Source organism: Gorilla gorilla, chromosome 17 (assembly GCF_029281585.2).
Source record: "Gorilla gorilla gorilla isolate KB3781 chromosome 17, NHGRI_mGorGor1-v2.1_pri, whole genome shotgun sequence".
In the NCBI taxonomy this organism is placed as follows: domain Eukaryota; kingdom Metazoa; phylum Chordata; class Mammalia; order Primates; family Hominidae; genus Gorilla; species Gorilla gorilla.
In genome coordinates this window covers 28,497,253-28,524,570 of record NC_073241.2, presented here as the reverse complement: position 1 = coordinate 28,524,570, position 27,318 = coordinate 28,497,253, and the positions used below count along the sequence as shown (strand labels likewise).

Sequence of the window (27,318 nt, the reverse complement as noted above, 5' to 3'; positions counted from 1 at the left end):
AAGTCCAATCAGAGTAGGCCTCCGGGCTTTCTCTTATCCAATGCTGGAACGTGTAGTCCATGAACCGCATATGCATAACTTCAGTACATAAATGGTGCTGAAGAAGAGTCAGGCTATTCCAGGTTCTTCTGTGTCTGCTCACCGAGCTGCTCCGAGCCCGGCTTAGAGGACCAGGACAGACTGGAGGCTGTAGCCTGCTGCACCGTGGCTGGCCTCCTTGCAGTTGGTGGCGACAGACACTGTAGTGTGGCTGGAAAGGTAGGAAGGGGAAAATAGTTTGGGGATAGATGGAAGAGTAAAGAGGGTGGTTAGTGCCAAAAGGAAAAAAGGATGGCGAGCCGGAGAAGGCATTGCATAAAGAGGGTGAGGAAAAGATGTTGGGAAAAAAAAATTGGGGGGTAGATGGAGGGGGAAAAACAGGGTGATGAACAGGAGGGAGAGAAGGTTTCACAGAAAGATGGTGGGGAAAAAGTTTTTGGGTAGATGGAAGGGGGTAAGAGAGGGTTGTGAGGGGGGAACGGGAATGAGCAGGAAGGAGAGAAGGTTTGCAAAAATATGGTGGGGAGAGAAGAAAGGGAAAGAAGACTGTGGGTAAAAAGATTTTGAGTAGATGGAGGGGGGAAAAGGGTGACAAGTGGGAGGAGAAAAGGGTGCAGAGAGGGAGGGGGAAGAGAGAGTGGCGAGCAGGAGGGAGAGAAGGTTTTGCGAAAAGACAGTGAGGAGAGAAGCTTTTGGGTAGATGGAGGGGGGAAAGAGGGTGGCCAGTGGGAGAAGGGTAAAGAGGGTGGCGAGCGGGAAAGAGAAAAGGTTTTGCGAAAAGACGATAGGCAGAAAAGAAAGTGTAGAAAGAAAAGACAGTGGGTAAAAAGTGTTTGGGTAGATGGAGGGGGAAAAGAGGGTGGCAAGCGGGAGGAGAATAGAAAGTGTGGCCAGAGGAAGTGGGGAAAGAGGACTGGGAAAAAGGCGATGGGGAAAATACTTTGGGGAAGATGGAGGGCAAAAAGAGGGTGGCAAGCAGGATAGAGGAAGAAGAGGGTGAGCGGGAAGCGGAGAAGGCTTTGTGAAAAGATGGCAGGGAAAAATTGGGGAGGTAGATGGGTTAAAAGAGCGTGGTGAGCAGGAGTAGAGAAGAGGCTTTGCAAAAAGACGGCGGGAAAATGTTTTTGGGTAGATGGAGAAGGGAAAGGGTGGCAACGAGGAAGGGAAAAAAGGTGATAGGGAAACAGTTTTTGGGTAGACGGAAGGGGAAAGAGAGGGTGGCGAGCAGCAGGAGTGGGGAGAAGGCTTTGGGAAAAGATGAGGGAAATGTTTTTGGGGAGATGAAGGAGCAAAAGAGGGTGATGAGAGCGGGAGGGGGAAAAAGTGTGGCCAGGGAGAGGGAGAAAAGACGGTGGGGAAAAGTTTTGGGGTAGATGGGTGGGGAAAACGGAAGTGAGCGGTAAAGTATAGAAGGCTTTGCAAAAAGGCAGTGGGGAAAAAATGGTGGGGAAAATGTTTTGGGGTAGATGGAGGAAGAAAAAGGGTGGCGAGAGAGGGAGCCAAAGACGGTCGGGAAAAAAACTCCTCCTGTTACTGATTTTTTAATACTCTTCCACTCCGGTCAGAAAAAATAATTGATATGATTTCAGGTACATCCCTGTGGGTCTCAGAGCCGCCCCCTCCTTGTCTGCAAAGAGGGAGGTGCGGTACCCACCCCGGGGACCCCCTCCATCCTTGGGTCACTCAGCGTGCCAGTCAGCTTGGCCTTCTCCTTCACAGACAAGTGGCATTGTCACAAGAGAGCGTGGGCCATTCAGAGGACTCTCACCCTCATGAGGCTGGCATTGCTTGACACCGGGTTGGAGCCAGAGGCAACCTCAAAACGCATGGGCCCTGCTTCCCTCTTCTCAGAAATGAGGAGAACCTCTGGTAGAGATGACTTTTGGGGGCTCACTGGGTTGGTGCAGGGGGGGTGTCTGGGGCCAAGGTGGGACCCGGCTCTCAGGAGCCTCTTTACACTTCAGGTTGTCTGTGCCGAGCAGATCCTGGGCTGTTGAATCATGGTAGGCAAACCACAGAACGATCTTTTGGGGTGAAACCTCAGGCTTTGTTCACTCACTGGCGTCGTCAAACCACACCTGCAAAGAGTTGGCAAACCATTCCCTAAGCACAGAAATCCTCATGCTTATTTGCGGCCATTCTGAGACCTGCAGGTGGCTAGGGAGAGAGCCATAAGGTATTTCTTGTGGCGAGGGCGGGGGGCCCTCCCTGGCATTCCCAGGGCTGCCCCCAGGACCTGGAATCAAGCAGGAGAAAGAAGGACATAACCGAGAGAAGGCTTCCTCTCCGTGAGGCCGTGGAGTCCGGCCCCGGCGGAAAATAAACTTCTTAATACGATTGAGATCAACAGACAGGGCTTTTCTCTGTGATACATTTAAGCAAATTGAATGCAATTACCTCAATTGAATTCAGAGCAAGGCCTGCCCTGACCTTCCGCTGAAGCGTTCTGCCCGCTTGGAGAGCAGGCTGGGGCACACATGACATCATTTGGACAATTTGCACATATTTATACAATTTGTCATGATGCCGTCTGCACAGGCTGGAGGCTGCGAGGTTTGCCTCCAGCACCGCTGTGAAATCAGGCCTGTGAGAATCACGTGCTGGACATATCTCTTGTGTGTGCTATTTACTTCGAATTCAAGTGTACCTAGTCACTAGTGGGGGGAGTGGGGTGGATGTGTGTGTGTGTGTGTGTGTGTGTGTGTGTGTGTGGTGAGCAGAAGATGCAAATCCATTGATACAAATCAACAAGCAATATTATGGTATAAGGGAGGGAAACAAAGCCAGCAGGTGCTATAATACATGTCAAAAAAAATCTCTTTTATGCTTATGCCACTGTAAGACAACAGACAGCTGTGTAGAGGTGTGGCTTCAGCGACTGCCGAGGAAGGGTTATTTGCAGGTACAGCCATGGGATGTCAGAGGTGTCTCTATTCTGACCTCAGGCACTGAGGTCCTGCCCACGAATGGCGTGGTAGCGTGGGGAATATTCGAAGGAAAACAGAGAGATGTCTGGATGATCTGTTTTGTTGCAGGAAGCAAACCAGCATGATGCAGGCAGCCTGAACTGAGAAAAGGAGGTTTCCGGATTTCCAAAGACACACTGAGTTCGCTGACATGTATCAGGGAGAAAAGCTCATTCAGGGATCTCCGCTGTATTACAAATTTTAATTTCTCCTGGCGTGGGAGTTCACAGCAGCCTTATGGAGGGAAATTCCTCCAAGCCTGCGTGTCATAAACTGAACTACAGGGTTTAGGGTCCTCAGGCTGCCCAGGGATGCTGGAGGTCCACAGGTCAACTGCAGGGAGATGGATTCCCCAAATGAGCAAGAGGGTTCTGATGCTCAGGAAATAGATTAGTAGCTCCAGGCAGGTGTGGCTTCATGACCGTAAGGAAATGGAAGCAAAGAGTTGTTGGGCATGTAGAACTTTCATTTCTTGCACATTTATTCGGAGACAGAGCGTATGCATTTTTGGTAGAAAATTCAATATTGCTGTTGATCTCAAATTCAAGTGTAGCTGGGCACACATGCATACAGCTGTTTACCTTGAATTCAAGTGTACCTGGGCTGCTGTTTACTTTGAATTCAAGTGTATCTGGGCATGCATGCATACTGCTGTTCACCTCGAATTCAAGTGTAGCTGAGCACACATCTGTTCTCCTGTTTATCTTGAATTCAAGTGTTATCTGGGCATGCCTCGTGCTGCTGTTCACCTTGAAGTCAAGTGTACCTGAGCACGCATCTGTTCTGCTGTTTACCTTGAATTCAAGTGTAGCTGAGCACACATCTGTTCTGCTGTTTATCTCGAATTCAAGTGTATCTGGGCATGCATCGTGCTGATGTTTACCTCAAACTCAAGTGTAGCTGGGCACACATCGTGCTGCCGTTCACCTTGAATTCAAGTGTACCTGAGCATGCATCCATACTGCTGTTTATCTCAAATTCAAGTGTACCTGGGCACGCATCTTTTCTGCTGTTTATCTCGAATTCAAGTGTAGCTGGGCACGCACGCATACTGCTGTTCACCTCGAATTCAAGTGTACCTGAGCACGCATCTGTTTTGCTGTTTTATCTCCAACTCAAATGTACCTGAGCATGCATCTGTTCTGCTGTTTACCTCGAATTCCACTGTACCTGGGTACGCATGCCATACTTTTATTGGTTAACTAGAACAATTTGTAAAGCAAACTATCATCATTTTCCCCAAGTTGTAACCCTTGGCAAATCATTTCCCCCAAGTTTCAACTTTATTGAAATGGAAGCTAAGAAATTCCACACAATGTATATATTCCTGGTAAAGTTTGCCCAGTACCTGAGCCAGCACCTAGGGAGGTAAGAGCAGACAGTGGAGGTTGGGGTACAGACAGATTTGGTTGACCCAGACCAAATCTGATCTTCTAGAACCAAGAAATCCCACAGAGACAGGACAAATTGGCCCGTTTGGGGCCAGCGTCCTGTGGGATCCCAGACGCTTATGTTATGTGTATTTTAACACAATTTTAAAAATTGGAAAATAAAACAAAACACCTAGAGCCATGATCTCTAAGGCCATATGTGTTCTGCCCCTATTACTCCTCACTTATTCCATTTCAGCCCCACTGGCCTTTTTCTGGCTCCTCAGACATGCCAAGCACTCCCTGCCTCAGGGCCTTTGCAGTGTCTGTTGCCCTCACGTGGAATGCTCTTCCCACAGATCTCTCTATGACTCTCTCTCTCTCACTTGCTCTGCTCTAATGTCTCTTTTTCAGTGAGGCCTTTCCTGATCACCCTACAGAAAAGCACCCAGCAATATTCTCTATTCCTTTTCCTTGCCTTGTCTTGGTAGCCCTTGCTCCTTGCTGACATATAGAAAGAATATGTGTTTGTGCAATGGTGAATGTGATGACCACAGACTTTTCCCCAGCCCTGTTCTAGGAAGAGACTGGGAAATGGGTCATTCTTGTCCCCTATTCCAATTCTCTCCTTCTATAATGGCTTATTTTTCCTTTTTAATGTTCTAACCTAATGTCGAGCAATTTCAGTTGATTTTTTCATAAGCTGGAAGGCCCATGAAATCTCTTTCTATGGCCATTATTTTCTCAAACACCGCAGTGTCTTTTTTCAGTGTTTTTCATATATAATGATATTCCTAGGAATATCTCCTTGGCCTTCCTATCTAAATTCACCCAATGTGGTGTTCTTCATATTTCAAGTGAATTCAATACTGCCTTCATAATTGTTGGCCCCTTTAAACTTTTATTGTCCCTGATAGGTAGGTGCTCATCTTATTGGTTAAATGAATGATTTCGGCAATTTTGCTTTTTAAATTATTTTTATTTTTATTTTGAGACAGGGTCTCAGTCTGTTGCCCAGGCTGGAGTGCAGTGACGTGATCTCAGCTCACTGCAGCCTCGACATCCCAGGCTCAAGCAATCTTCCCACCTCAGCCTCCCAAGTAGTTGGGATTACAGACATGGGCCACAGCACTCCACTAATTTTTTTTCTATTTTTGTAGAGACAGGATCTTGTTATGTTTCCCAGGCTGGTCTGTAACTCATACACTCAAGTAATCAGCCCATCTGGGTCTCCCAAAGTGCTGGGATTACAGGCTTCAGCCACAATGCCCAGCCTAAAATGTCTTTTTGATAGAGTGATTTTGAAGATTAAGCAGGCTAGTGGGTCAAGCACGTAGTACAACATTTGAAGCCCAAAGGCAGGGAGTGTGAGCCCCAGGTGGTGGTGGCAGGGATGAAAGGAGAAGCAGGAGGCAATGGGGAATGAGACACTTGAGACTGGAACTCAGGGCTCTTCAGAGAGAGAAGCTTCCAGGTCCTGGAGAAGGGGCGAGACCCATGCGAGTCCCCTGGACGCTCAAAAGGAAGGGCCAGGTTTCCCTGACACAGCGGGCTCCGTGGTCTCCTCCCCTCCTTTTCACCTCAGGAGGGAGGGAAAGAGGGGAAGAGAAGGTCCTGCAGAGGAGGCAGGATGGCCGGTTGAGGGGGGCCTTGGGCGCTTTTTCCCAAGGGCTGCCTCCTGAGGCTGCCCCAGGGGCTTCCTTGAATAAGAATTCCCTGCTCACCCGCTGAGAGCCAGGGTGGGTCCTCTGTCCCTCACCATGAAGTTCAATGAGTATTGGAGAGTCCCCATGAGGTGAAGGGGCTTCAGCCCAACCATTGGTCCCTGCTGCACTCACTCTTCAAGAAGGACCACCAGCTGCCTGATGGTGAGCATGGAGCAGGTCTGAGTGGACCAGACTAGGGCCAAGAAACACACAAAATTGAAACACAAAGAAATACAAAACATGAACAGACCAATAACAAATAATGAGATCAAAGCTGTAATAAAAAGTCTCCCAGTAAAGAAAAGCCCCAATATTCTATGGCTTCACTACTGAATTCTAACAAATATTTAAACAACTAACACCAATCCTACTGAAACTATTCCACAAAATAGAGATGGGGAATACTTCCAAACTCATTCTATAACACCAGAATTACCTTTATACCAAAATCAAAGACACTTTAAAAAAAGAAAACTACAATATCTCCAATTAATATTGACGCCAAAATCCTCAACAAAATGCTAGCAAACCTTTAAGCAATACATTAAAAATATCATTCTTCATGATCATGTGTGATTTATCACACCCTTGTGATTTATCACAAGGATGCAAGAATGGTTGCAAATCAATCCAAATGATACATCACATCAACAAAATGAAGGAAAAGATTATATAATCATTTAAATTAAGGCATTTTAAAAAAAGCATTTGCTAAAATTCAACATTCCATCATGACTAAAAACCCTCAAAAACCTGGGTAGAGAAAGAACATTATTAACATAATAAAAGCCATATATGACATACCCACAGCTAGTATCATACTGACAAGGAAAACACTGAAATCCCCTTCTCTAAGATCTGGAACATGACCAGGATGCCCACTTTCACCACTGTTATTCTCCATAGTACTGGAAGTCCTAGCAAAAGCAATCAGACAAGAGAGAGAAATAAAGGGCATCTAAAGGGAAGAAGACAAATTATCCTTGTTTTGCAGATGATATAATCTTATATTTGTAAAAAACCTGAAGACTCCACAAAAACTACTAGAACTGATAAATTCAGTAGAGTTTCTGTATACAAATCAATATATAAAAATCAGTAGCTTTTTTTTTTTTGAGACAGAGTCTCGCTCTGTCACCCAGGCTGGAGTGCAGTGGTGCAATCTTGGCTCACTGCAAGCTCCGCCTCCTGGATTCACATCATTCTCCTGCCTCAGCCTCCCAAGGAGCTGGGGCTACAGGCACCCACCATCACACCTGGCTAACTTTTTTTGTATTTTTAGTAGAGACGGGGTTTCATCGTGTTAGCCAGTATGGTCTCGATCTCCTGACCTCATGATCTGCCCACCTCACCTTCCCAAAGTGCTGGGATTACAGGCATCAGCCACTGCGCCTAGCAGGAATCAGTAGCATTTCTATATGCCAAGAGTGAACAATCTGAAAAAGAATTTAAAAAGAAATACCATTTATCATAGCCACAAATAGAACTAAATACATAGAAATCAACCAAAGAAGTAAAGGATTTCTACAACAAAAACTATAACACAATCATAAAATAATTTGAAGACACAAAAATTGAAAGATATTCCATGTTCATGGATCGATAGTGTTAGTATGTTAAAATGTCTATATTATCCAAAGCAATTCACAGATTAAATGCAGGAATCACATTAACTGACTTCAAATTATATTACAAAGCTATAGTAACTGTAGCAGCCTGGTACTGGCATAAAAATAGACACATAAACCAATGGAATTGAACAGATAACCCAGAAAAAAATTTTATACATTTTCACTGAACTCATTTTCAACAAAGGTGCCAATAACTTAAATTAGGGAAAAGACAATCTCTTCAATAAATCATGCTTGGAAAACTGGATATCTACATGCAAAAGAATGAAATTATAACCCCAACTCTTGCCATATACAAAAGTCAAATCAAAATGGATTAAATACTTAAATCTAAGACCTCAAATTAAAAAACTACTGCAAGAAAACATTGGGGAAAGTCTCTCCAGGTCTTGGCAAAAATGTCTTGAGTAATACCCCACAAGCACAGGCAACGAAAGCAAATATGGACAAATGAAGTTACATCAAGTTAAAAATCTTCTGCATGTCAAAGGAAATGATCAATAAAGTGAGGAAACAACCCACAGAATAGGAGAACATATTTGCAAACTATTCACCTGACAAAGGATGAATAACTAGAACAGATAAGCAGCTCAAACTACTGTATAGCAAAAAAATCTAGTAATCTGATCTTTAAAATGGGCAAAATATTTCAATAAACATTTCTTAAAAGAAGGCATATGAATTGCAAGCAGTTATATTATCAGAAACATGCAAATCAAAACTACAATGAGATATCATCTTACCCCAGTTAAAATGAATTTTGTCCAAAAGTCAGGCAACAGCAAATGCCAGTGAGAATGTGGAGAAATGGGAAGCTTGGTACTCTGTTGGTGGAAATGTAAATTAGTACAACCACTATGGAAAACAGCTTGGAGGTTTCTCATAAAACTAAACTAGAGCTTCCATATAATCCAGCAATTTCACTGCTAAGTATATACTCACAAGAAAGGAACTCAGTATGTTGAAAAGATGTCTACATTCCCATGTTTGTTGCAGCATTGTTGAAAATAGCCAAGATTTGGAAGCAACATAAGTGTCAATCAACAGATGAATGGATAAAGAAAATGTAGTATGTATACACAGTGGAGCCAGAAAAAAAGAATGAGATTCTGTCATTTTTAACAACATGGATGAGGGTTATTATGCTAAATGAAATAAGCCAGGCACAGAAAGACAAACTTTGCATGTTCTCACTTATTTATGGGCGCTAAGGATCCCATTGAGTTGAACTCAACGGAGATAGAGAGTAGAAGGATGGTTACCAGAGGCTGAGAAGCATAGTAGGGGGGCAGTTTGGTAGGGCCATGGAGGGAAGTGAGGATGGCTAATGGGTACAAGAAATAGTTAAAAAGAATGAATAAGAGGTAGAGGTACTATTTGATTGCACAACAGGGTATTTGTGCTGATAGCACAACAGTAGTATTTGTACTGATAACACAGTTTGTACTGGTAGCACAACAGTAGTACTTGATACCACAACACTGCAATTGTCAATAATTGACAATTATTATAATCAATAATAATTTAGTTGTACCTTTTAAAATAACTGAAATCATATAATTCAATTTTTGTAATACAGAGTAAATGCTTGAGGAGATAGATACCCCATTTACCATGCTGTGATTGTTACACGTTGCATGCCTGTATCAAAGTATCTCATGTACCCCATTTATACACACAACTACTGTATACCCACAAAAAATAAAAATAAATGTGATATAATAATCAGGTATGGTTTTGCTGGGGTATATATTACATTGTTGTATTTTGCCTAGTCTGTAGGATTAGGGGGAATAGCTGTGGTAAATTCCCACAGAGGCAGTTGCAAAACTCCCTACACTTCTCTCTCCCATTTGCACTTTAGTTTGTTAAAATCTGCTAAAGCTGTTTCTAATTCACTACTTTGTAGCATTCTTTGGCTTTGTTTTGGAGGACTAGTAAATCAGTTAGCTGATATTGGTTTGAAAACCCTGAATCATAGGTCTTAAGCATTATTTGGAATTCCTTGGCAAACCTAAGGTGTCTTGAGTCAGATCAGGAAATCCAAACATCAGAGCACTTAATTCGGACTTGGTGTAAAGTGTATATCTTATGTTTGAACCCACTCTTCCTGTGGGTTTTGTTTTAAAAGAAATGACTACTATTTTGTCTTCTGTAGCTATTTCTGGACCCTTTGTGGTTTAAGAAGGAATACAGGGAGGAGAAAGAGAAAAAAATGAAATCATCCAGGCAAGGAAGTTTAGAAAGCAGAGGTTTAGGAGAAGAAAAAGAAGAGACAGTTTCTGGCAGCTTCCTGATTTTAGAAGCTGATTTTGCTACTTTTCTTTAATTCTGAGGTAGTTTCAAATATTTTGTTGTTACCTTTCTGGAAAGAAATAAGTTTATCGTTTCTACTTTTGGATGTTTTTAGGTGCCAGCTAAAATACAACCCTCATTTATTTTCCTTGATGCGGAAACCTAACTTCTCTAATTTAGCATACGAGAAGACCAGTTTGGGAATATTTAAATTTCTTCACTTTGGGAACCTTAGATGTTGGTCGTCCTTAGTAAAATCCTCCCTTTACATAAATGTTTGCAAGAAGAGGTGCTATAATTATCACACATAAAACCAGCTGGGGTGCCCAAAGGGGGACACTCTCCTTGCCTGTCCTCGATTTTAGAGATTTTTTTTCTCATTTTTCTTTAAAAGGAGTAGTTGAACTGTGGCTTGTCATTTGGTTAGAGGATCAGAGTGTGCCGATTGTGGATGAGACTCCATGGTGTCTATCACTGAGTCATTTTTGTCCTCTTGTATCTCCCAGTTTCTCTGTCTTGGCGTTTATCACCTCCAGGGAGATGCAAATCAAAACAATATCAGACATTACCTTATCTTAAGTAGAATGGCTATAATCAAAATGACAAAAGAGAACAAGTGTTGGCAAGGATGTGGAATAAAGGGAACTCTTATAAACTGTTGGTTTGAATACAAATTAATACAGCCACTATGAAAAACAAGTATGGAAGTTTCTCAACCTAAAATGGAACTACTGTATGTTCCAGCAATTCCACAACTAGGCATATAGCCAAAAGAAATAAAATCAGTATGTTAAAGAGATAGCTACACTCCCATGTTTATTACAGCACTATTGACAATGGCCAAGATATGGAATCAATCACAGTGCCCATCAAAGAATAAATGTATAAGACAACATGGTATGTAAACATAATGAAATACTATTTGGCCATAAATATATGGCATAATAAAATAAATGGCAGAATAAAATTCTGCCATTTAAGACAACATAGATGAACCTGAAGGACATTATGTTAAGTGAAATAAGCCAGACATACAGAGACAAATAACACAGGAATTTATTAAATGTGGAATCTAAACAAGCTTATCTCTTAGAAGTAGAGAGTAGAATGGTGGTTACCAGAGCCTGCGGTGGTTAGTGGGGAGGACAGGATGGAAAGATGTTGGTCAAAGGAAACATAATTATTATTAGATAGAAGCAATATATTTTACAAGATCTGTTATGCAGCACGGCAGCCATACTTAATTATGATATATTGCAGTCCTGAAAAATGAAAAGGTAGTTGATGTTAAGTGTTGTCACCACAAAAAACAATAACTTTTAGATCATGCATTTGTTAATTAGCTAGATTTAATCATTTTATAATCTATATGTAATTCAAAACATACATAATAAACTTACACAATGTTATTTTCAATTAAAAACAAATTTTAAAATTATGCTTAAAAAATTTTTTATTCAAGCTAGAATTTGAATATAGCTAAATATCTTCAATAAATAAGAAAAATTAAAATAATTTCAAAAATTAAAACTAAGAGATTTGCTTGCCAATAGGAGCTGCGTAAGAGTGTACTCAAGAAGAAAATAACATTTTCCTGTATAAAGGTAAAATTAAAATGAAGGGGTGAGAGACAGACCTTGAGAATACAAAATCATAGTGGACATTGAATTGAGGAAAGCACAAAGTTCTTGGCACCAAAAAATTAAAAGATATTGAGATATTATAAAAGTACAATTCACATGTTTTATTTAAATCAGAAAGAAAATTATGTGCTTTTTGTATAATTTATTTGATTACAAAGAAATAATTTTTAGAAAATTTTATCACCAACTTGTTAAAAATAGATGGCACTTCCATTGCAACTTTTGCAGAATATTGATGATTCTTTTATCAGATCTGATTAGCACCAGAGGACTGACAGTGGCATGGGCATTGACCAAAAACTTGTGGACACCATAGGTGACAGGGCCAATTACCCATAACAGCATTGCGGATGATGAGAGGATGAAGTCCACTGAGTACATCAGCACAAAGAAATTCACCAGCATCAGGATGGTCTTGGTGGCCATTTTCACTAGAGAGGTCCTTAATATAAGGCTGCTGCTGTGAAAGTGCTGGGAGTGCCTCTGATGCCTGGACAAAAGAATGACCATGTATATAATTGAGAGCAGCGTGATTCCTATGAAGAAGGCATCTCTGGATAATGACAGCATAAGAAATAGCGCCCTGATGAGGACATTCATTGGGAAAAATGTGCAATATTTGCTGATATTCAAAATCATCTGGGTCATTGGAATAACCTACAGTGTAGATTATCATGTCACTACTGAAAGACAAATTGCTAAACCAAAAAACGAATAAGCCCAGGATATCGTATTTTGTAAATTTATGTTTAAATCTCACCAACCAGGAGGTGCTGGGGCTGATAGTAATGGCCTGGAGCATGCTCAGGAGGCAGGTGGTGCAGATTGAGAGGCCCCTCATCACCTTGTGCAAATAGAAGAAAGCTTTAGGCTGGGCGTGGTGGCTCACGCCTGTAATCCCAGCACTTTGGGAGGCCGAGGCTGGTGGATCACGAGGTCAGGAGATCAAGACCATCCTGGCTAACACGGTGAAACCCCGTCTCTACTAAAAAATACAAAAAAAATTAGCCGGGCGTTGTGGCAGGCGCCTGTAGTCCCAGCCACATGGGAGGCTGAGGCAGGAGAATGGCGTGAACCCGGGAGGTGGAGCTTGCAGTGAGCTGAGGTCGTGCCACTGCACTCCAGCCTGGGCAACAGAGTGAGACTCCATCTCCAAAAAAAAAAGAAAAGAAAGCTTTACATCTAAAGTTATTCTGAAAATTCAGTGACTCAAACATGTCTGGAGACAAAAACTCCATTGCAGTGAAGAGCATTACTAGGTGGACAAAGGCCAAATGACAGGTGACCAGGTCATGGGTCTTAGGCCTGTGATCCTGAAAGAATGTAAAAATGTGGAAGAGAAGATGGAAGATGTTGGCTGAGATTCTAATGCTAGCTTGACAATTAAAGGCATTTTTAAAAGATAACATAAGTGAAAACTGTGTTCATCCTAATGGCATAGAAGAAACATATTTTGTAGATCTGAAAAAAAATGACTTCATATCATCAATGTTCTTTCTTCAGTGTTTGAAATTATTACCATCATTATTATTTTTATTTTACTCACTTATTCTTGATTAACCTTGACGCTAAATTCTTGATAATATACCCCCTGCACTCTTTTCTAAGCCAAATAATTATATATATATATATATAATTATTACTCTCTATATATAATGAATACATTTACAATCATGCCTGTATAGGGTGCACACTATCTATATTCCTAATGCCCTTTGCCCTCCATCTTTAGAAATCAATTTTTGTTATTTTGTGTTCTCTCATTTTATTTTTAGCACCCAATTCAGTGACAGGCATATAAAATGAATCACATTTGCACAGTTGAATTGAATAAAATGTATGCTAAAGTGGAAAGACTCACTAAAGCAAACAATTAAAAATATATCCAATTGAGTCTTTCTCATGATCTATCACTTTGATACGGTTTATTCTTCACTCTTCCATGGTTTTTGATGCTTATGATTCTACTGGGCCCACCATGATAATTCATAATAGTCTTCTTATTTTTCATCAGCATATCAGCAATTTTGATCCCATTTGCAACCTTATATTCTCTTTGCCATGAATTGTAATGTATTTCCAGCATCTAATATCTTTTTTAGGGAGTGGGGAACATTATTCTGTTTATCCAAACCCTAATTAACTGTATGTCTTAGAAATGGTCCTGGTGCTTTCCCAGTTTATTTCACATCCCAGAGACTTACCATGTGAACTCTCTTCATCTCAGAACAAAATTTTTAATATTTGCCTCTCAGTTATCAACAAGATAAACACTACTTTTAATCATTTTATTTCAACCGAGGTTGCATTAAAATAGTCACACATGGTTCTTTTTCCTGAGACTTTACTTGATACAGGAATGTCAGTCTCCAATGAGAAAGATAATGCCTCTCAAGTTTTCTTGGGATATCCTCAATACCATAATACCTTGTAAAATTTTGCAGAACAATTTTGCAGTTGCCGTTTCATGTTATTTGGCCAGGATTCAGGTATCATTGTATCATTTTGCTTTAATCCATGGGTAAAAACAATTTAGCTTCATGCATGAAATATAAAAAACAGTAAATTAGCACAGATTTGGGGGTGTATGAAGGTGTGTCTGGTTATATATTCAAAGTCATTTATCATTACACTGTCCCCTAAATAAAAATATGAAAGGCAATGCAAACATCTTGACACTTAGTATTCTTGTCTAATAAACACAAGTGACTGAGGTAAAAAATATTGCTCTAAAACCACCAGATATGTTTGATTTTATAAAGGAAATATCACCTAGGTGATTAAATGGTTATTACTCTCTCTATAAAACTTTAGTAAGTGAATCCATGTATCATAAATGTCAGAATCAAACAATGAAAAGTTCCCACCAACATGTGTCTGCACCATCAGCATGGTTGAGTTCTGCTGTTAAGTTGAAATCAGAAAAAAAAAAAAAAAAAAAAACAAGGGGAGGCACCAAGATGGCCAAATAGGAACAGCTCTGGTCTACGGCTTCCAGCACTATCAACACAGAAGACAGATGATTTCTGCATTTCCAACTGAAGTACCTGGAACTGGTTGGACTGTGGGTGTAGCCCACGGAGAGGGTGAGCTGAAGCAGGGTGGGGCATCACCTCATCCAGGAAGTACAAGGGGTTGGGGGATTTCCCTTTCCTAGTCAAGGGAAGCCATGACAGATGGTACCTGGAAAATTGGGACACTTCCACCCTAATACTGCACTTTTCCAACAGTCTTAGCAAATGGCACACAAGGAGATTATATCCCGCACCTGGCTCGGAGGATCACACGCCCATGGAGCCTTGCTCACTGCTAGCGCAGCGGTCTGAGATCGAACTGGGAGGCAGCAGACAGGCTGGGGGAGGGGCATCCACCATTGCTGAGGCTTGACTAGGTAAACAAAGCTACCGGGAAGCTTGAACTGGGTGGAGCCCACCACAACTCAACGAGGACTGCCTGCCTCTGTAGACTCCATCTCTAGGGGCAGGGCATAGCTGAACAAAAGGCAGCAGAAACTTTCTACAGCAGAAGTTTCTACAGCCTTAAACTTCCCTGTCTGACAGCTCTGAAGAGAGCAGTGGTTCCCACAGAATGGAGTTTAAGCTCTGAGAATGGACAGACTGCCTCCTCAAGTGTGTCCCTGACCCCCAAGTAGCCTGAGAGACACCTCCCAGTAGGGGTCAACTGACACCTCATACAGCCAGGTGCCCCTCTGAGACAGAACTTCCAGAGGAAGGATCAGGCAGCAACATTTGCTGTTCTGCAATATTTGCTGTTCTGAAGCCTCTGCCAGTGATACCCAGGCAAACAGGGTCTGGAGGGGACCTCCAGCAAACTCCAACAGACCTGCAGCTGAGGAATCTGTTAGAAGGAAAACTAACAAGCAAAAGCAATAGCATCAACATCAACAAAAAGGACATCCACACCAAAACCCCATCTGTAGGTCACCATCATCAAAGACCAAAGGTAGATAAAATGACAAAGATGGAGAGAAACCAGAGCAGAGAAGCTGAAAAGTCTAAAAACCACCGCACCTCTTCTCCTCCAAAGTGTCACAGCTCCTCCACAGCAATGGAACAAAGCTGGATGGAGAATGACTTTGATGAGTTGACAGAAGTAGGCTTCAGAAGGTTGGTAATAACAAACTTCTCCAAGCTAAAGGAGGATGTTCGAACCCATCGCAAGGAAGCTAAAAACCTTGAAAAAAGATTAGATGAATGGCTAACTGGAATAAACGGCATAGAGAAGACCTTAAATGACCAAATGGAGGTGAAAACAATGGCACAAGAACTACGTGACACACGCACAAGCTTCAGTAGCCGATTTGATCAAGTGGAAGAAAGGGGATCAGTGATTGAAGGTCAAATGAATGAAATGAAGTGAGAAGAGAAATTTAGAGAAAAAAGAGTAAAAAGAAATGGACAAAGCCTCCAAGAAATATGGGGCTATGTGAAAAGACCAAATCTACTTATGATTGGTGTACCTGAAATTGACGGGGAGAATGGAACTAAGTTGGAAAACACTCTTCAGGATATTATCCAGGAAAACTTCCACAACTTAGCAAGGCAGGCCAACATTCAAATTCGGGAAATACAGAGAACACCACAAAGATACTCTATGAGAAGAGCAACCCTGAGACACAGAATTGTCAGATTCACCAAGGTTGAAATGAAGGAAAAAAGGTTAAGGGCAGCCAGAGGGAAAGGTCGGGTTACCCACAAAGGGAAGCCCATCAGACTAACAGCGGATCTTTCAGCAGAAACTCTACAAGCCAGAAGAGAGTGGGGGCCAATATTCAACATTCTTAATGAAAAGAATTTTCAACACAGAACTTCATATCCAACAAAACTAAGCTTCATAAGTGAAGGAGAAAGAAAATCCTTTATAGACAAGCAAATGCTGAGAGATTTTGTCACCACCAGGCCTGCTCTACAAGAGCTCCTGAAGGAAGCAGTAAACACGGAAAGAACAACCAGTACCAGCCACTGCAAAAACATGCCAAATTGTAAAGACCATCGATGCTAGGAAGAAACTGCATCAACTAATGGGCAAAATAACCAGCTAACATCATAATGACAGGATCAAATTCACACGTAACAATATTAACCTTAAATGTAAATGGGCTAAATGTTGCAATTAAAAGACACAGACTGGCAAATTGGATAAAGAGTCAAGACCCATCAGTGTGCTGTATTCAGGAGACCCATCTGACATGCAGAGACATATATAGGTTCAAAATAAAGGGATGGAGGAAGATCTACCAAGCAAATGGAAAACAAAAAAAAACAGGGGTTGCAATCCTAGTCTCAGGAAAAACAGACTTTAAGCCAACAAAGATCAAAAGAGACATAGAAGGCCATTACATAATGGTAAAGAGATCAATTCAACAAGAAGAGCTAACTATCCTAAATATATATGCACCCAATACAGGAGCACACAGATTCACAAAGCCAATCCTTAGAGATGTACAAAGAGACTTAGACTCCCACACAATAATAATGGGTGATTTTAACACCCCATTGTCAACATTAGACAGATCAACGAGACAGAAAGTTAACAAGGATATCCAGGATTTGAACTCAGCTCTGCACCAAGTGGACCTAACAGACATCTACAGAACTCTGTACCCCAAATCAACAGAATATACATTCTTCTCAGCACCCCATCTCACTTATACTTAAATTGACCACATAGTTAGAAGGAAAGCACTACGCACCAAATGTAAAAGAACAGAAATCACAACAAACTGTCTCTCAGACAACAGTGCAATCAAATTAGAACTCAGGATTAAGAAACTCACTCAAAACGGCCCAACTACATGGAAACTGAACAACCTGCTCCTGAATGACTACTGGGTACATAATGAAATGAAGGCAGAAATAAAGATGCTCTTTGAAACCAAAGAGAAAAAAGACACAACATACCAGAATCTCTGGGACACATATAGAGCAGTGTGTAGAGGGAAATTTATAGCACTAAATGCCCACAAGAGAGATCAGGAAAGATTGAAAATCGATACCCTAACATCACAACTAAAAGAACTAGAGAAGCAAGAGCAAACACATACAAAAGCTAGCAGAAGGCAAGAAATAACTAAGATCAGAGCAGAACTGAAGGAAATAGAGACACAAAAAGCCTTCAAAAAATCAATGAATCCAGGAGCTAGTTTTTTGCAAAGATCGACAAAATAGATCGACCACTAGCAACACTAATAAAGAAGGAAAGAGAGAAGAATCAAATAAACACAATAAAAAATGATAAAGGGGATATCACCACCGATCCCACAGAAATACAAACTACCATCAGAGAATACTATAAACACCTCTATACAATAAACTAGAAAATCTAGAAGAAATGGATAAATTCCTCGACACATACACCCTCACAAGACTAAACAAGCAAGAACTTGAATCCTTGAATAGACCAATAACAGGCTCTGAAATTGAGGCAATAATTAATAGCCTACCAACCAAAAAATGTCCAGGACCACATGGATTCACAGCCAAATTTTACCAGAGGTACAAAGAGGAGCTGGTACCATTCCTTCTGAAACTATTCCAATCAATAGAAAAAGAGGGAATCCTCCCTAACTCATTTTATGAGGCCAGCATCATCCTGATAACAAAGCCTGACAGAGACACAACAAAAAAAGAGAATTTTAGACCAATATCCCTGATGAACATTGATGCAAAAATCCTCAATAAAATACTGGCAAACCAAATCCAGCATCACATCAAAAAGCTTATCGACCAAGATCAAGTTGGCTTCATCCCTGGGATGCAAGGCTTGTTCAGCATATGCAAATCAACACACATAATCCAGCATATATACAGAACCAATGAAAAAACCACATGATTATCTCAATAGATGCAGGAAAGGCCTTTGACAAAATTCAACAACGTTTCATGCTAAAAACTCTCAATAAATTAGTTATTGATGGGACATATCTCAAAATAATAAGAGCTATCTATAACAAACCCACAGCCAATATCATACTGAATGGACAAAAACTGGAAGCATTCCCTTTGAAAACTGGCACAAGACAGGGATGCCCTCTCTCACCACTCTTATTCAACATAGTGTTGCAAGTTCTGGCCAGGGCAATCAGGCAGGAGAAAGAAATAAAGGGCATTCAATCAGGAAAAGAGGAAGTCAAATTGTCCCTGTTTGCAGATGACATGACTGTATATCTAGAAAACCCCATCATCTCAGCCCAAAATCTCCTTAAACTGATAAGCAACTTCAGCAAAGTCTCAGGATACAAAATCAATGTGCAAAAATCACAAGCATTCTTATACACCAATAAAAGACAAACAGCGAGCCAATTCATGAGTGAACTCCCATTCACAATTGCTTCAAAGAGAATAAAATACCTAGGAATCCAACTTACAAGGGACGTGAAGGACCTCTTCAAAGAGAACTACGAACTACTGCTCAATGAAACAAAAGAGGATACAAAGAAATGGAAGAACATTCCATGCTCATGGGTAGGAAGAATCAATATTGTGAAAATGGCCATACTGCCCAAGGTAATTTATAGATTCAATGCCATCCCCATCAAGCTACCAATGACTTTCTTCACAGAATTGGAAAAAACTACTTTAAAGTTCATATGGAACCAAAGAAGAGCCTGCATTGCCAAGTCGATCTTAAGCCAAAAGGACAAAGCTGGAAGCATCACGCTACCTGACTTCAAACTATACTACAAGGCTACAGTAACCAAAACAGCATGGTACTGGTACCAAAACAGAGATATAATCCAATGGAACAGAACAGAGCCCTCAGAATTAATGCCGCATATCTACAACCATCTGATCTTTGACAAACCTGACAAAAACAAGCAATGGGGAAAGGATTCCCTATTTAATAAATGGCGCAGGGAAAACTGGCTAGCCATATGTAGAAAGCTGAAACTGGATCCCTTCCTTACACCTTATACAAAAAGTAATTCAAGATGGATTAAAGACTTACATGTTAGACCTAAAACCATAAAAACCCTAGAAGAAAACCTAGGCAATACCATTCAGGACATAGGCGTGGGCAAGGACTTCATGTCTAAAACACCAAAAGCAATGGCAACAAAAGCCAAAATTGACAAATGGGATCTAATTAAACTAAAGAACTTCTGCACAGCAAAAGAAACCACCATCAGAGTGAACAAGCAACCTACAGAATGGGAGAAAATTTTTGCAACCTACTCATCTGACAAAAGGCTAATATCCAGAATCTACAATGAACTCCAACAAATTTACAAGAAAAAACAACCCCATCAACAAGTGGGCGAAGGATATGAACAGACACTTGTCAAAAGAAGACATTTATTCAGCCAAAAAACACATGAAAAAATGCTCATCATCACTGGCCATCAGAGAAATGCAAATCAAAACCACAATGAGATACCATCTCACACCAGTTAGAATGGCGATCATTAAAAAGTCAGGAAACAACAGGTGCTGGAGAGGATGTGGAGAAATAGGAACACTTTTACACCGTTGGTGGGACAGTAAACTAGTTCAACCATTGTGGAAGTCAGTGTGGCCATTCCTCAGGGATCTAGAACTAGAAATACCATTTGACCCAGCCATGCCATTACTGGATATATACCCAAAGGATTATAAATCACGCTGCTATAAAGACACATGCACACGTATGTTAATTGCGGCACTATTCACAATAGCAAAGACTTGGAACCAACCCAAATGTCCAACAATGATAGACTGGATGAAGGAAATGTGGCACATATACACCATGGAATACTATGCAGCCATAAAAAATGATGAGTTCATGTCCTTTATAGGGACATGGATGAAGCTGGAAACCATCATTCTCAGCAAACTATCGTAAGGACAAAAAAACCAAACACCACATGTTCTCACTCATAGGTGGGAATTGAACAATAAGAACACATGGACACAGGAAGGGGAACATCACACACCGGGGACTGTTGTGGGGTGGGGGGAGCAGGGAGGGATAGCATTAGGAGATATATCTAATGCTAAATGACAAGTTAATGGGTGCAGCACACCAACATGCCACATGTATACATATGTAACAAACCTGCACGTTGTGCACATGTACCCTGAAACTTAGAAAAGTATAATAATAATAATAATACATTTTAAAAAAGAGAATTTCTTTGTTAGTTTTCATCACAATGATTGATCTGTCTAAAGCTGTCAGTGGGATTTTCAAATCCCCCACTATTTTTTTTTAAATTATACTTTAAATTTTAGGATACATGTGCGCAACGTGCAGGTTAGTTACATATGTATACACATGCCATGTTGGTGTGCTGCACCCAGTAACTCGCCCCCACTATTATTGTGTGGCTGTCTAAGTCTTTTTGTACGTTTAGAAGTATTTGTTTTATGAATCAGAGTGCCCTAATGTTGGATGCCTATATTTTCAGGATTTTTATGTCTTCTTGTTGAACTAAATGCTTCATCATTATGTAATGCCTTTTATTTGTTTTTTTTTTTTTTTACTGTTGTTGGTTTAAAGTCTGTTTTATATGACATAGCAATAGCAACCTCTGGTCTTTTTGTTTTTCATTTGTATGAGAGATCTTTCTCCAACCCTTTCCTTTCATCCCATGGATGGCATTACATATTAGATAGGTCTCTTGAAGATAGTATATGGTTGAGTCTTCCAACTTACCACTCTGTCCCTCTTAAGTGGGGTGTTTGGACCATTTACATTCAAGGTTAATATCGATATGTGAGATTTATATCTTGTCATTGTTTTGTTAGCTGGTTGTTTTGTAGATTCAACTGTGTAGTTGCTTTACATGGTCTTTGGGCTATGTATTTAAGTGTGTTTTATGTTAGCAGGTTTTATTTTTCATTTCCCTAAAGAACCTCTTGTAAGGCTAGTGTAATGATAACAAATTCTCTTAGCATTTTCTTGCCGGGAAAGGATTTTATTTCTTCTTTGCTTATGAAGCTTAGTTTGGCAGGATATGAAATTATTGGTTGGAATTTATTTTCTTTAAGGATGCTGAAAATAGGCTCCTAAGATTTTAAGGATTGTAAGGTTTCTGCTGATAGGTCTACTGTTAGCCTAATAGAGTTCCCCTCGAAAGTGACCTGACCCTTTCCTCTAACTCCTGTTGAGGCTTTTATTTTCATGTTGACCTTGGAGAATCTGATAACTGTGTCTTGGTGATTGTTGTCCTGTATAGTACTTCACAAAGGTACTCTAAATTTCTTGAATTGGCATGTTGGCCACTCTAATGTGATTGAGGATATTTTTGTGTGGATTATATGCCCAACAACTTTTCCAATTTTTTTTTTTTTAGATGGAGTCTCGCTGTGTCCCCCAGGCTGGAGTTCAATGGCACAACCTTGGCTCACTGCAACCTCCACCTCCCAGGTTCAAGCAATTATGCTGCCTCAGCCTCCCAAGTAGTTGGGACTACAGGCATGCACCACCACACCTGGCTAATTACATACTTTTAGTAGAGACTGGGTTGCTACATGTTGGTCAGGCTGGTCTCGAACTCCCAACCTCAGGTGATCAGCCTGCCTCAGCCTCCCAAAGTGCTGGGATTAGAGGCATGAGCCACCATGCCCAGCCTGTTTTAACTCTTTGATTATCTGAATCTTCCAATTCCCCCCAACCACCAGTGAATTATTTCTGCTAATTATTTTTTGTTTTTGAAAAGAGAATGATGAAAACCCACCCTGTTCCAGTGGGAGAGTACAGGGATTCCCTGGAAAGACTCTGGCTTAGAGCCCTCAGACCAGAGTTTAGGTCCAGGGGTCCACTTGGTGACTCAGGAGAAACCCTGGACCCCACCTCAAGGAATCTTGGATCCCCTGGTGGGGGTCTCAGAAGCAGGAGGCTGCTGGGCCACAGCAGGGACAAGGCTTTCTCCGGCACCCCCATGCAAGGTTCCTCCATAGAAAGAAATCATGTTGCCCGTTGCACAGCAGGCATGCCATCCCTGGCCTCTGAGACCCCCAGGGGACATCCCCGCTCTGCCAACTGTGTGAATACACTCTACCTCCCAGCCTCTGCCATGTCACAGATGACTTGAGGCTTCAGATAAGTGACTCCCTAGAGTCACATGGGCCTATGCTTGGGTCCCAGCCTCTTCTATGACCCTTGAGGTGGCTCTCAGCACAGGAGGCTGATTTCTAGGCCTCTATGTGCTGTTCTGTGAATGGGACAGGTAACAGACCTCTATGGCAGGCATGAAATGCCAAGTGCCCACCACAACGCCTGGCAACAAACTCTCAGGAAATTCAGGTCATTCTCTGGGAGTGGCCACAGATGCTTCTCAGAACCCCAACCCCTGGCACTGCTCCAGCCCATGCTGGACCCTTCATCATCCAGGTGTCCCAGGCCCACAAGTATCTGACACCTCAGGTGGCACTTGTGGCCCACTGTGTGACCCTAAGCATACCTCCATGTTCTCTGGGCTGAGTCTGAGCCGCCACAGCTCTGCAGAGCCCAGGCTGTGGGCTCCAGCCCCTGACCTCCAGCTTGACTTACTAAATGTAATCTCCAGGGCTAATTTTAATCCTGGGCAGGAATTGGACACATTCCCATGGCTAGGATGAGTCCCTGGAGGCTGGAGATGACACCATCCCACAGGACCCAGTGCGAAGATAATCCCCCAAATGACCCCTATGCCTGTGGTCTCATGAGAGCAGGGACTGGGGCTGAGCTTGGGCCTGAGTCTCTTGAGCATAGAAGGCTCAACTAAGCCCCTTCTCAATCTGTCTCAATTTTAGTTATAGGGACACTATGGCTAGTGCAGAGGTCACGTAACAGGGGAACCCCGAGAGGCAGGAAGTTGGGGGCCTTTCTGGACTGATGTCCTACAGCTGAGACAGGAAGTGAATTCCATGCAGAAGAAACAGCAGTTACAAGGATCCCAAGGGGGAGAGAAACAGCAGTGAGTTTGGAGTGGGTGGGGAGGGCAAGAGGCCGCAGAGGCTGGGCCACACTGGGCCTTCTGAGCTGCAGGAGGCTCTGGGTTTTAGTCTAAGAGCAAAGACGAGCTATGAGAGGGTTTTGAGGAGAGAAGGGATGGGGTGATTTATCATTTTAACACGCAGCTCATGGCTACCATGGAAAGCAGGACTATCAGGGCTGGGGTGGAGATGGCAGGAGGCTGGAGATGAGGTCAGGGCTGTGTCCATCTGAGCAGAGCCTGTGGCGGTACCCTCTCTGTGCTGGTCTGTACCTCACACTGTAAGTCACTGGATCCCACGGCTTATTTGGCCCTCCAGAACATCAGGAGGTCCCCCACCAACTCTGGTGCGAGGTGACAGGTGCAGATGAGTTGATGCGGGGCTTAACTCTCCTGACCCCCTATGACACTGGAACTCTGCTAATCCCATCACCAAAGAACCAAGCTGTCCCCTACTCTGCCCCTGAGAGATCAAGCTCTAATCATGGCCTCCCTTGCTCACACATTCTCCATGGTTCCACATTGGCCTTGTAAGAAAATTTCTGCATCCAGCCTGACATTCAAACACCTTGCCCTAATCAGCTCCTGCCTACTTCTCTCTATCTTTGACAAATATTTCTGTCTAGAAGGTCCTTTTTTCCTTTCTTCACCTAGCCAACTCCTATTCACACTTCAGAACTCAGCTCAGGTCAGACGAGGTGGTTCATGCCTGTAATTCCAGCACTCTGAGAGGCCAAGACAGGAGGATTACTTGAACCCAGGAGTTTGAGACCAGCCTGAACAACATGATGCAACCCCATCTCTACAAAAAATACAAAAATTAGCTGTGTGTGGTGGCATGTGCCTGTAGTCCCACCCTGAAGTAGGAGGATCAATTGAGCATGGAAGGTCAAGACTGCAGTGAGCAGTGATTGTGCCACTGCATTTCAGACTGAGCTACAGAGAAAAAAAAAACTCAGCTCAAGAACAAGCATTCCTCCAAGAAGCCCTCCCTGTTGTTCCTCTGGAATCCCACAGTCCCCATCCTTCCCCTGTAGTTCTGACCCCATGGGGCTGGCAGTAGATATATCCAACTTTGTCTCCCCTAGACTAGACAGCCCTCTAGATCAGGCCTAGGAGTGGACAGTAAAATTTAGAGAGTGCAACAGGTGAAGAGAGACGTGACTGACTCCCTCCTCTTTAGCTTCCCTTGACAGCTTCCTCTCAGACTGCCCCAGCTGATATCCTGCCCAGAAACACACATGCTTGCAAATCCAGCCACTAACCATTGACCTGTCTTGGACTCAAGTGTGAAGAGCCAGCCAAGGAATGCAGACCTGGAAGCCTAGGGTGTATGTGTGTGTATTTGTAGTCAAGTGACAATCCCACCCAAGCTCCAGACAGACCCTGGCGGCCCATTCTGCAGATGTTGGTGAGGTTGGTATTTCTGTGGAGGTGTCAGCAAAGGTTGAATGTGCCAGGCATGAGGCAAAGGCCAAGGTTTAGGGGCACTTCTACACACCCACCTGCCCCCTTGCCTTGTCCAGCCAGAAAGCAGAGAGCAGTGGCATCTGCCCAGCACAGAGGCAGATGGGTGGATCCACTCACCCGAGGATAGAGCAGGGAAGATGGGACAGGAGAAATCCAAGAGGGCTTCTCAGGGGAGGAGGCGTGTAGTTTGGCTTAGATACAGAGGCTAGACAGGGGCCTGAGCGGATGAGTAGGGGACTGGGCATTTGAAGCCAAGAGTCTTGCACCTCCCTACCCCTTTCTTTGCACCCTCATACTCGAGCATTTATTAGCAACTTGTGCTAACCACTGAGCTAAGCTGACCTCCAAGTAATTAGAAAGCTTAAGTAAACCAACATCTGTAGATGAGAAAGGTGAATGAGGACCTACTGTTACACAGGCAAGGTAATTTGAGGCTGCAATGAGCTATGAGCAACTGTGTTCCAGCCTGGGAGACAGAATGTAAAAAAATAGTAATAACGGAAAGTATACATCAATCTCAACTTTTTTTAAAAAGGCAGATGGTTTTACAGTTGTTTTATCAAAACTCAAAGAACAGGAAAGCCCAAATTATTTCAACAAAGTCGGACCTTTTAAACAGATGATAGCTGCCCAAGTCATTTTTATGAAACTTCTTTATATCAAAACCTAAGTCTAAAAAGAGAAAAGTGTTGACCTTGATACGGGCTGTGTTAGGCAGAGATTTCAATGAAGTCCTCTCTGAAGAGGTGACATTTGATCTGAGACCTGAAGCACCAGAAAGAGGCAGCCAAGCCAGGAAGAGGCAGGAATGGGAAGGTCTAGGGAAAGACTGGTCCTGGCAGGCGGAACTACAGTGGCAAAGGCCCAGCGGTGATCAGGAGCTTGGCATTTGGAAAAATAAAGAGTGTGTGTGACTGGACAGCGTGAGCAAGTGGGCAGAGGAGGGGATTGTGATAGGGTGTGCACTGGTCAGGCCACCTAGGTGCTGGAGTCCACAGTGAGAAGCATGGGCTTGACTCTGAGGGCAAAGGAGAGCCACGGAGAGTTTGGGTAAAGGGGAAAGTTGGCATTTAATTTTATAGCTTTTTGAAGTTTGTTTTGTTTTCTTAGAAACAATGTCTCAGTCTGTTACCCAAACTGGGGTGCAGCTCAAAATATTTTCCAATTTATCTTGTGATTTTTTTTTGATCCAATGATTTAGAGGTGGGTTGTTAAATTTTCACATATTTTCAGATGTCCAATATTTCCTACTGTTGTTAGTTTCTAATTCTGTTTCAGTCAGATAACTTACTTGTTTTCCCTGTCTCTCCTGTCTTCTGATCCTGTTTTTCCATTGACTACCATTTTTAAAAGAAACTTATTTCAGTGTGTCATTTACAATCCTATTTTAATTTTTTGCTCTATCTCTGAAGTGGTTGTTCCAGGGATTATAATGTGCTTTTCCATTTTTCCAACGAATGAAGAACGAAGTGATCGACTTCTTGCCTCTGCTGGGGCTCTGAAGCGCTGCCCCGAGGCGGTGGATGGAGGGTGTCAGGCGTGACATCAAGAGCTCTGCAGCCAGGGCCTGGGGCAACCTCCCGCTCCACCTCCCCGGAGCCTCGCAGCCAGCATCCCCAGCGGCCCGTGCGCCCCAGCCAGGCGGGACCTCAGTGCTGTGGCGGCCGCAGACCTCACCTGGGCAGGCCCCGGGCTGCATGCGGACCGCCGGGCGCCCAGGACCCTAGAGGCAACCAGCGGTCTGGATCCGCACAGCGGCCCTGGGGAATGGATGGTGTACAGGGGACAAAGCTACACATGTCTTTCATTTTGGAGTGGGGAAAAAAGAAAAAACGGAAATGAAAGATAGAAAATGTGTGGGCTCTCCATCCTTTCCTTTGCTCCTGAGCGCTCTCTGGGGTGAGGGGCTCAGCAAGCTTCAAGAGGTGGCCGAGATTCCCCCACCTCGCCCCCAGATCCCCGGGAGAGGTCAGCACGGCCCCTCCCGTGGGTGTCACAGAGACCGATGCGGGTCCCGCTCCCCGGGAAGGAGTGGGTCTGGGTCCAGTCCGCACGACCCCCTCGCGGACGCTGACGCAGAATGGAGTTGAGGTGGGGGCAGCGCTGGACCCCAGGGTCCCTGCCTGCCTCCTGGGGAGCCCGGCGACCCAGGCAGCCCTGGTGAGGCCGCAGGAGTCTGGGCCCTAGCGACGCCCCCGGGATCCCACAGGACGAATGTAGACGGTGAGGCCAAGGACGTCCTGCTGCCCTCGGGACTGTCCCTCCAGCCCCCAGCTTTCCG

At 43.0% G+C, this 27,318-nt stretch overlaps 1 pseudogene; it reads right to left on the bottom strand.

Moving 5' to 3' along the window:
- Positions 1–11,830: 11,830 nt before the first annotated feature.
- Positions 11,831–13,059, bottom strand: LOC129528203 (putative vomeronasal receptor-like protein 4; annotated as a pseudogene).
- Between the last annotated feature and the right edge of the window lie 14,259 nt (positions 13,060–27,318).